General features: G+C 41.5%; 1 long non-coding RNA gene across 1 annotated transcript in view; it reads left to right on the top strand.

Moving 5' to 3' along the window:
• Positions 1 to 3,449: 3,449 nt before the first annotated feature.
• The window catches only part of LOC128316388 (uncharacterized), a 60,152-nt gene continuing 53,544 nt past the window's right edge, over positions 3,450 to 10,057 (top strand). Inside the window, exon 1 of the long non-coding RNA XR_008300217.1 lies at positions 3,450 to 3,662. This is a non-coding gene — a long non-coding RNA (uncharacterized LOC128316388). The remainder of the gene's footprint in view (positions 3,663 to 10,057) is intronic.

Here is a 10,057-nt window from a genome sequence, read left to right as displayed (position 1 = left end):
GCAGTATGTCCAGATAATTAACTAAGTTCCCATGCACACAGAGGGAAAACATGCACCAGAAGTATAATTCATTTGAGTACACGCGGTACTATGTAAGGAAAGAGAAATCTCTTTCTTGCATTTGCAGCACCAGAAATGTGCCTTGCAAAAGAACCATTTCCCTGGCTGGTTTAGGTGTGCTTTAGTCTCACCACTGATTGTTCTCAAAGGTGCCAATATCAGAAGCTCTCAACACCCTTCCCCTAAAAACGGTAGGAAAACCCTGTGTCTTTGTAGTGTCACCATTTAGAGGCCCCATCAGGACTGAGAGAAATAATCGTTCTCTTTAACACCTGTCTCAATGCACTCCTATCCACTCTCCCTGACTCCTGGATGTATATCTCCCCCCAGGTCCTTTTCCTGATCACCAGACCTGTAAGGACTATTGGACACTTGTAGCTGGCTGTAACATAAGCATTTACAGTGCACTATGCCATAAACAGAACTTACTTTTCTACCTCAGCCTGCCCTTCCCCATCTCAGTGACCAGCCTGTTGTCCACTGGGTTGCCAAAGCCAGAAGCCTGGTTCCGTCCTCACCTCCACTTACTCACTCCTATCCCATTTCCTGCCAAACACATCCTACTGATCACCTGTCTTCATCCACTTCTTTCCATTGCCACCAGCACATCCTTGGTTCAGTCCACCGCACTCTCTCTCTCAGATTCCTGTTATTCTCCTAACTAGTATCCCCACTACAGCTCTGGTCCAATTATCATGGTAGCTTTTATCATTCAAAAACATGATCATGTATTCTCCTTTTCAAACACCTTACTAAGACCTCGTTATCATCAAAATAAAGTCCTTAATGTAACTCACCATACCTTTCATTATCTGACCTCTGCGGATCTCTCTAGCTTCACGTGATGATAACTCCCCATTTATTTGCCACGATAAATATGGTTCTAATTGCCTCTCAGTAAGTGGAAAATGCCCTCCATTGCCCCAGGGATTTTGCACATTCTGGCTGAAATATTCCTTCATTGCCTTATATTTTTTCTCCCAACTCCACATTCCTTCAATTTCCTATTTTTTTCCTGCATTTTACCTTGCATGTTTATTCACTAAATATGTGTTATATACTATTTCCCAATCATCACATTTCTACTTCAATGACCTTGAGGTAAGCATATGACAAGAGGGTTGAGCTATGAAGATAATGTTCCTTAAAACTAATTACCTGTCATTGCAATAATTTCTCCTACAACTGTGTTAACTATAGCTACAGAGCATGTAAGAAACCTCTGTGTGTGTGTGTGTGTGTGTGTGTGTGTGTGTGTGTGTGTGTGTAAAACTTAGAAGCTGTAATTCTAAATTCAATCCCTCTCATGGTGCAGTAAGTCACATGCATGCTCCCTCTGGGGGCCCTAGCCATGGTGGCCCCTTAGTCAGGTCTGTGTTCTGATCCTACCCCTTTCACCCAAGCTCTTAGATCCAAGGTGGACTGACCCACACTGGCCCAATAAGACGCCATCTTTCAAGAATTAGGAATCTGGTGCTAATCTAATGTCCCTAGAACTGAGTCCGCTTAACATGATCTCTAAATTTCTATGGTACCCCACCTTCAATCACCAAGGCCTAGCCTACCTATTCAACTCTACATTACAGACTGTGACAGTCTTCAGAATCATTTAAATAAATCTTCACTGTCTCTGACTTCTCACAAAAGGAACATTTCTAACTCATGCAGCAGCAGTGTTACTAAAAACTTTCAGTACTATATTTTCTTCACTGGTACAGATTTCTCAATGGCTACATTCTCTATTATTAAGGACACTTAATTCCATGAGCTATAGAATGCTTTATTGGATAAAAGGGAAATAATTTGAAAGCATCTTGTGAGAAGCCTAAATTTCAAGAAGAAAATCTTTCTTGGGGCACCTGGGTGGCTCAGTCAGTTAAACTTCTGACTTCAGCCTAGGTGATGATCTCATGGTTCATGAGTTCGAGCCCTTCATCAGTCTCTGTGTTGACAGCTCAGAGCCTGGAGCCTGCTTCAGATTCTGTGTCTCCCTCTCTCTCTGCCCCTCCCCTGCTCATGCTTGCTCTCAATCTCTCTCTCTCTCTCTCTCTCTCTCTCTCTCTCTCTATCTCTCTCTCTCTCAAAAATAAACTTAAAAACAAAAAATTTTAAAAAACAGTTTATAAAAAAAGAAAATCTTTCTCCATTTATGTATTTATTTTAGAAAGAGAGAGTGAGAGCATGAGTAGGAAAAAGGGGCAGAGGTTCAGAGAGACAGAGAGAGACAGACAGACAAAATCTCAAGCAGGTTCCACACTCAGCATGGAGCCCTATGAAGGGCTCATTCCACAACCCTAGGATCATGAGCCCAGCTGAAATCAAGAGCCCGATGCTCAACAGACTGAGCCATCCAGGCACCCCTCTACCATTTTTAAAGGAGACTTACACTCTGACGGCTCAACTTTAATGCTGTCTGCTGTCAGTGGGGAGCGTGCTTCAGATCCTCTGTCTCCATCTCTCTCTGCCCCTCCCCTGCTCTCTCTCTCTCTCTCTCTCAAAAATAAACATTTATTTAAAAATTCTTCAGGGCACCTTAGGCGGCTCAGTCAATTAAGCATCCAACTTTGACGCTGGTCACGATCTCATGGTTCATGAGTCTGAGCCCCACGTCAGTCTCTGTGCTGACAGCTCAGAGCCTGGAGCCTGCTTTGGATTCTGCGTCTCCTTCTCTCTCTGCCCCTCCCCTGCTTGTGCTCTCTCACTGATAAATAAACATTTTAAAAAATGCTTCAAACTCTTAGAAAATCATCAAATGTTACTGGGCAGCAGTAATAATGAAAGTTAACTTTAAACTCAAAGGTTTTGCCCATTAGCAGGTGGTGCCCACCTTACCAGTGAAACTATTCTGCACACAGCAAAGGACCCAAGGAACATCTTTACCACCAGTCCCCAGCACCTGTGCAGCCTCCACCAAGCCCACCCGGTGGCAGCCCTCATGACTCTTATAGCAAATGAATTTTTAACAATATTCTATGGGAATTTCAGTAGAATCTACAAGTGGCCAAAGTTCATCAAAGTCTTTGTAGGTAAGAATGGGTTTTTTTTCTGGGTTAACTGTAGGAATCCAAGGAAAGGAAATTTGCCATAGACTTCCCTAAAATGAGACTGCTCTTTCCACTACGAGAGATCGTTAATGCCCAAAACCTTTGAAACGTGAACTATTCACTTAAATCTAGGGAAATTGGTGTTACCAAAAAGTCCCAGCAGATCTGAGTCTCCTTAGAGAACAGTGATACTGGCTGAAAACCATGATTTACATTCCATCTTCAAAGTGAGATAATGCAAGAATGCCAAAAATTCAACAGAGCCTTCTCAAGTAACAATCCTGTCCTTGAGGGAGTGTTGGGGTTTTGAGTTGTGGAATTTTCCACTCATTTATTCTTTCATCTTCCAACTTCTTTGCCTTCAAGTGTCAATTGGCTCCTCTCAGTCACAGCTGTACAAATCACAGGACTTTTATTGGCATAAGACATATATATTATTCATCTATTCAGCTTCATCTGAAGGAAATCCAATAAAGACACAATTTTCTTTCCAATGAAATATTCAAAGATGCTTTTTCCCCACAAGAAACTGGGCAGAAAACTCCATCCATGATCTATGTAAGTACAAAACTTTTTGCCATCAGAGCATGTATGAATTTGATTTTATGAAAATATATACCTGCTTTGCTCCTGTTAAGCTTCATAGTACTTTGTGTATAAATACGTACCAAATTCAATGTTTTTATTAACTTATGAAACCTTCTGTAACATAATAATACCAAGAACACACTGTGCTTTTCCTAGAAAATATTGACTTAAAAGGACACCTTGTTTACATTTGCGCTGCATCCTTGATAGAATGCGTGTACATATTGCGGGATTTGCTCTCCTCTAACTGTAAATACAGTGGAGCAAAATTCAAGTGGTGATTATACATCGAGTAATTCCTTTTGCCTCTGGCGTATTGATTGAACTAGAACCTAGGTTAAGGTCATCATGACCCTCGCTTAAGAGGCCCTTCTGTTGCTAGAGGAAGAGGCCTATGCCAAACTCAACACACACACACACACACACCTTCCTACTTGACAGAAACCAGTTCTGAGTCACAAAAATCCCATATGAAAAGAAGGAAGAAAACAAGGTGTATATCAGCCTTGTGCATTTACCACAACCGTGGGTTAATTATATGCCAGAAGGACAGATCTTTCTCTCCTCCAGGAGATAGTTTACCACCTTGCTGTGGAAAAGGGTTGTGGGAGACACTTAAAGAGTAGCAGAGAGAAACGTCCACCTGTCCTCCGAGCCCCATGTCCTCACGTTCAGCCCAGTTCTCCATGAGTGAAGAATTACATCCTTGAACAATAACCATCAACCACTGAGAAAAAAAAAAAAAAAAAACACTGAGTGAAAACACTGAGCAAACACTGAGCAAAGATGTGGGATCCATGCTCTCTGTCAAAAAAGTTACATTATAAAAGAGACAGTCCTGTCTTTATAAGCAAAATGGACCTTTCTCAACATCTCACAGCCATCTCATTGACCAATGCTCTCTCATCATGAGTGATCACGGCTATTTAGAGTCAGAAGCAAAATATGGAGAGATCTGTCTGTAGGCAAGTAGAGACAAGGCATAATAAAGGAAGAGTTAGGTGTGTGAGGAAAATGATGTAGTGGACATACTTCAGTGCTTAATTCATAAGGAAGAAAATGTATCAACTCGAGCAGGGATTTAACCCCTTCTGGCTGGAACATCAAATAGCCATGTAAACAATTATGTCTATGCCTTTGAGCGTCAATCTACTCTAGATGGTTTGAACGTTTCTTTTGCCCCCATACCTGGGTTTACATCAAACCTTTACATCTCATAAAACCTTTACATGTAAAAAGGTGTAAATTTCAACATCTATAAATGTTTGTGAAAACTCATTGATTCTGAGTCAAGAAAGTTATCATTTGTGATGATTCAGTTTTGAGCTGCACCATGGTGTAGCATTGAACTCACAGCTGGGCACCTCAAAGGACAGATGGAGAGCATTTCTGGGACTTCATACTTCAGGGGTAGGAAGGAGGGCGGCCTTGCAGCAGCTGATGCTGAAAAAGACCTTAATGTCAAATAATACCGTGCACTCAGAACACACTCCAACAGCATCACGTAAGTGGTGAGCCTTATCTCTTCTGCAAAGGCTTGTACACAAGCCCTGATGCTTATTGGTGACGTCACCTTGCTATTTCCCCATTTCAGGTTGTCCTCCTATTCATTTCCACCTAATTTTGTTTGTATAAACATGTTGGGGCAGGGGAAAAAACTGTGGGATTTTAGAATTTATATTTCTTTGTAAAGGATTTTGTATTACCTCTGAGAAAAGCATTCAAAAAAGAATATTTTCAGAAATAAGTAGGAGAGAGGAGGGAAGGAGGGGTTATTTCTTTTCCCTGTTTTTCCCAAGTTAAAATGTTTTGAAGGATTAGCGCACCTGATGTTTATTTACAAATGAAAATGATAATGATATGTGGCTTTTGTTTATCCCCAGAGGTAGGCTAAGGTGGAACAGGAAAGGGTAGAATAAGGTCTGACAGGACAGCCCAGGTCCACAGAACTTACGGTATGATGTGAAAGGGAGTGGTGGGCCATTAGTTGTGTAGAACTAGGGCTAAACTCTCAAGATCATCTGGTTCAACCCATTTGTTTCAGAGCACAGAAACTGAGGCTCAAAGATGGGGGAATCTTTGCCCAAAGACAAAGAATCAAACAGTGGGGGTTATTATTATATGAAAATTGTGCACATTCTGGGGGCACCTGGCTGGCTCAGTCAGAAGAGCGTGTAACTCTTAATCTCAGGGTCATGAGTTCAAGCCCCATGTTGGGTGTACAGCCCATTTAAATAAAAAGAAAAAAAAGATTAAAAAATTGTGAACATTTTTAATAAGAAAAAATGTGAAAAATGTGAATTTTACATATTGGCCATTTGCTAGCTGTCTCACCCAGAGCAAGTTACTTAACCTCTCTGTGCCTCGGTTTCATCATCTGTAAAATTGAGATAATAATGGTGCCTACTTCCTAGACTTACTGGGAAAAATCAAATCATGTAATATTTGTAAACTACCTAGAACAGAACCTGGAAACAATAAGTATTTGATATGTGTCAACTGCTTTTACTTTTTTATTATTGTTATTACCACTATTATTGATAATTCAGCCAGGCCTTTCTCAAGGAAATAAGGTTTTGTTACTGAAGTGGGAAACTCAATCCACCGTGGATTGGCCTGTTACAGTCAACATTTTGGGAGACACTGGAGTGGAGCCTGGCTTTGGCTCATTTCCAAACAAAGGCCGGTGGAGGGGGGAGGGGGGCAGGAAGAATCTCATCTCCATGACTAATAGTCACTCATATTTAAAAACACTTAGATAGCAACTTTTGTGTAGCGTAAAAAAGAACTCCAGGAATGGAATGAAAAACTCAAGCTTTCCTGAGTCCCAGTTTTGATTTTTAGAAACCTTGACCAAGCTCATTCCTCCTACTTGGTGGTTTCCCTATCTGGTGTAATAACAATCTTCACCTGAATTGTTGTAAAGATTAAATGTTTTTAAAAAGCACTTTATGACTGGGGAGCCTGAGTGACTCATTCGGTTGAGCTTTCGACTTCGGCTCAGGTCTGATCTCACCGTTCGTGAGTTCAAGCCCCACATCAGGCTCTGTGCTGATACCTTACAGCCTGGAGCCTGCTTCAGATTCTGTGTCTCCCCCTCTCTCTGGCCCTCTCCCATTCACACTCTGAGCCTCTCTCTCTCTCTCTCTCTCACAAATAAACAAACATTTTTTAAAAAGCACTTTATGACTTATAAATTTCATACAGAATTGTATATCCTAAAAAGCATGATGTATTATAAAATGTTTGTCTTTTGAAATCATAGGAAAAAATCATTCTTACTTTCTTTCAAGGATTTAGCATTGTCACAAGAATATGCACAGAAAATATATTCAAAAGAGAAAACACTAAGCTGGGAAGCTTGAAGGTTTGGGTTTTAACCCCAGCTTTCCCATGGACACACCCTACAGCTCCAGGCAAGTCATTTAAACTTGCTGGCACCCAGTTTCCTTTCCTGTAAAACAAAGGGTAAATTAGATGATCTCTCCCCCTTTAAGTCTATAATTCTGAATGTCATATATATGTTCGCATGAATCCATGAGTCACTAAAACCTGGTAGATTTCAAAAAAAAAATTACTTAATAAACAAAATGTCTCATAAGCAATTCAAGAGATCTTGGAACTGACTCTCAAAACATTGCATAAGTTTAGGCAAAGACTTCAAACCCAAGAAGAACATCTTGGAATTGGGCCTATTTTCACCCCCATTCGCAATTTACAGAAGCCAGGCTGTCAGTTCACGTGTTCACACGCGTTTTGCCCCAGGGGCTCAGAGCATTTGAATGTCTCATTAATTTGGGGGGGGGGGCACTTAATAAGCAGAAAATGGTATTGCTTCTTTCAAAATGAAATGAAAGCCTAGGAGCATGTGTTATTTCTAGAACATTCTCAGCATCTCAAAATGCCTCGATAACAGCTTTAGCTTTTTTTTTTTTCCTCATTTTTGACTTGGATCAATGTAACATCTTTGTGAAGTAGGCGGGGCCCAGGAATTATTGTGCCCGTTTTACAAATGAAAATCCTGGGAGCAAAGAAATAAAATAATTTGCTTCCCACTAACAGTTGACAGTCCTCACACTTGGATCTCCTGACTCACAAAGGAACCCCAATTCAGTCCAGAAGGAACCTCCTCATGGTTGGACACAGGCCTGTAGTCCACCAGCCCCTCCCAATGCCTCGCTCCGCCCCCTTCAAGAACAAAATGCTCTCCTCTCATTCACTGCCCCAAATCATTGTCTGCGGCCCTCTATGGAACTGAAGTGGTTCTCTGAATGCTTTAGCCCTTTCCAAGGATTTCCATGGAAAAACAAAATTCCCAGATAGAAACAATGGACTTAGTGATCAGTGAATTAGACCCTGCTGCCCATGCCCTGTGGTTTCTCCCCATAAATGTTTTTCCAGTAATTCAGTGGCTGCTTTGGGAGAGCTGTTCAGAACACTTTCATCAGGGCTATTTTCTCATCCTACAATTTTGGCCATCTCTCAGTTTATTTTTCAAAAGGGGAAGGAGGTAGATTGTGTGCTACAGAGAAAGATCCTACCACGTCCTAAACATCTTAAATCAATGGGATAATTAAGAGGATTTCAAAATTATACCCCTCTCCATTAACTAACTGAGGAATGGACCAGTGTCAAATCACAAATACAGGATTCTGAAAACAAAGTGCAATTTTATGTAGCTCACTTCGCAGCCCCTGTGGTAGAAATAAGGCTGTGATATGTTTGATGTACTTGCCCTGGGCTTGGTTGGCAACTGGAATCCAGCAGAGCCAGTGGGTTGGGAAAGAAAGATCACACAGAGATTAGCTCCACAAGAAACATGCCTATGTTTGCATAATATTCATGTTTCTACCTTCATAATGGCTTAATTTTATTTATTCCCAAACTGAGTGGCAGAGACAGATACTCATTGTGGTACATAGGGTTACATTGCTTCTTTTGATGGTTCTATGGGAGAAGCATTATTGCTTTCCCTCTGGCTATTCAAGCAAAATAAACACAGCTCTAAATCTTTGACTCATTTCTCATTTATGATGGAAGATAACTGGCAGCCATACACATCATTTCACCTAAGTCAGGTCCACAAACATTGAGAACATGCTGTGGGCAAGGAATCACTTTAGGTGCTGCAGGAGACATTTTATTTTTTAAAAAAAAATTTTAATGTTTACTTATTTTTGATAGAGACAGAGCATGAGGGGGGTGGGGTGCAGAGAGAGAGGGAGACACAGAATCTGAAGCAGGCTCCAGGCTCTGAGCCGTCAGCACAGAGCCCAACGTGGGGCTCAGACTCATGGACCACCACAAGATCATGACCTGAGCTGAAGTCAGAAGCTTAACCAACTGAGCCACCCAGGTGCCCCAGAGAAGACACTTTAAATCTGAACAAGACACAGCCTTATTTCCCAAAAAGTTAAATCCCGGGAGTGATTTCTGGGAAGGGACTGGGAAGAGGGGGCAGCAAGAGATGACCAGCCTAGGAGTTATTGTTTAGAATCAAAGGTTTACAACAAAAATGCACCTAATGATCCCAAACAACTAGGAACCATATCTCCCTTGAAATCTCCCTGCATCCCACTGGGGTACTTAAATTTCTTTTTTTGAAGGAAGGAAAAAAGAGGTATTTTGAAATTCCAAAAAGGGATGGCTCTTAATTTTTTTAAGGTTTTAAAATTATTATTTATATATTTTGAGAGCGGGGGTGGGAGTGGGAGGGCGACAGAGGGAGAGAAAGAGAGAGTCCCAAGCAGGCTCCACACTGTCAGTGCAGAGCCCGATGCAGGGCTCGATTCCATGAGCTGTGAGATCAGGACCTGAGCCGAAGTCAAGAGTCAAGAGTTGGACACTTAACTGACTGAGCCACCCAGACACCCCAAAGGGATGGTTCTTAAATCAAAGGGCTAAGGAATGGTTTCATGAAGGAAGTGGCATTGGAAATGAGTCCTGAAGGCTAGGTAGACTTTTAATAAATGGGTAAAATAATAACAAAAATATATAATGCACCACTTTCAATGGCACTGTTACATAAATCATGTTATTGCTTAAGACAAAAAGGAGTCCTGCCAGATAGAAAGCATACCACAAGCAAAGGCAAAGACTGGGGAGTACCAGACATTTGTAGGAACGGGCAAAAGTCTTCTTTCGTGCACACAACAAAACTTCAGTTGAGCCCTTACGATGCTTCAGGTGTGAAGTATAGGGGATACAGATTCTGAGGCACAAATGTCTGTCTTCAAGTGCCACACGGCCTGGAGGAGAGGCTGGCATACTTGGCTCAGAAGTTACATGTCAGGAGGTAGTAGGAGATAAAAATGGCTACGCCGGGACCATGTCAGGAGGGTCCTTAAAACAAAGCTAAGGGTCAG

Source organism: Acinonyx jubatus, chromosome B4 (genome assembly GCF_027475565.1).
Source record: "Acinonyx jubatus isolate Ajub_Pintada_27869175 chromosome B4, VMU_Ajub_asm_v1.0, whole genome shotgun sequence".
In the NCBI taxonomy this organism is placed as follows: Eukaryota; Metazoa; Chordata; class Mammalia; order Carnivora; family Felidae; genus Acinonyx; species Acinonyx jubatus.
Note: the sequence above shows the minus strand (reverse complement) of the source record. Positions and strands in the feature narration are given on the sequence as shown.